The sequence below is a fragment of the Bactrocera latifrons genome, unplaced genomic scaffold (genome assembly GCF_001853355.1).
Source record: "Bactrocera latifrons isolate USDA-ARS-PBARC rearing strain unplaced genomic scaffold, ASM185335v1 scaffold_27, whole genome shotgun sequence".
Classification (NCBI taxonomy): domain Eukaryota; kingdom Metazoa; phylum Arthropoda; class Insecta; order Diptera; family Tephritidae; genus Bactrocera; species Bactrocera latifrons.
Window position 1 is genome coordinate 625817 of NW_017536296.1, and position 1452 is coordinate 627268.

A 1452-nucleotide genomic window follows, 5' to 3' on the forward strand; every position below is an offset into this window, starting at 1 on the left:
AAGAATTCCTCCGGGCCCGGGTTGGACTCAATGCCAGCACGAGTCAGGAGGATAAGGAGCAACCCTGCTGCAAGGCGTTGCTCCAGTGACGACACCCACAGATTAATATTCACCGATCCAAACGGGGTTAGATCGCCGAAAGGACAGCCCATGGTCGGATGAAATCCGAGTCAATTCCGGTACGTAGAACCGGCTGTCGTGGGAATTGCTGAGTACTATCATTCACTTCGGTGAGCGTCTAGCCACAATCCGCATCAAAGCGAGGTCTTCAACATATCGCTGATTTGCGCCCACGCCCCGACGGAAAGTAAGGACGATGTGACCAAAGATGCCTTTTATGAGTGCTTGGAACGTACTTATGAGAGCTGCCCCCGCCATGATGTCAAAATCGTGCTTGGCGACTTTAACGCTGGGGTGGGCAAAGAAGGTATCTTTGGCACTAGGGTCGGTTGAGGCTCATCGACTTCGCCGGGGCCCGAAATACGGTTATCTGTAGTACTAGATTCCAGCATAAGAAGATACATCAAGCTATCTGGCGGTCTCCGGATCGAAAAACCACCAACCAGATCGATCACGCTGTGATACACGGAAGATACGTCTCCAGTGTTTTAGATGTGCATGCGCTTCGAGGCCCTAACATCGACTCGGACCTTGTTGCAGGCAAGATTCGCACCCGCCTCTGTGTAGCAAAAAACGCGCGCCATCAAACACAAGGAAGGTTCGACAGCCGCACGATTTTCTACTCGGCTTGTACTCCTGCTCTCTGAGAGCACTCGTCAACAACTTGGTATAAGGGAACTGTGGGACGGCATTTCAAACTCCTTACGTACAGCTGCAACCGAAACCATTGGTTTTCGGAAAGTTCAAAAGAACAGCTGGTACGACGAGGAGTGCCGTGTCGCAGCGGAGAGAAAACAGGCTGCTTACCTCGCAACGTTACGATCGACCACAACACGTGCGGGATGGGATAGATACCGAGAGTTGAAGAGGGAAGCGAGACGCATTTACAGACAGAAAAAGAAAGAGTCCGAAATGCGTGAGTACGAAGAGCTTGATAAGCTGGCCGACAGGGGTAATGCTCGAAAATTCTACGAAAAAATGCGGCGGCTTACAGAAGGTCTCAAGACCGGAGGGAACACTTCTCCAGCCTGCTGAATGGCAGTGAACGCACAACCCCAGGAGAAGGCGAACCAGCAGAGCAGACGTTCCATTGCCCGACCAGGAAGAATTACCCGCCTGAAGAACAACAAAGCGGCGGAGGCCAATGGATTGCTGGCCGAGCTATTCAAACACGGCGGCGAAGAACTTATAAGGAGTATGCATCAGCTTCTTTATAAAATGTGATCGGAAGAAAGCATGCACAACGCTTGGAATTTAAGTGTGCTATGCCCAATCATCAAAAAAGGAGATCCCACAATCTGCGCCAACTACCGTGGGATAAGCCTCCTCAAT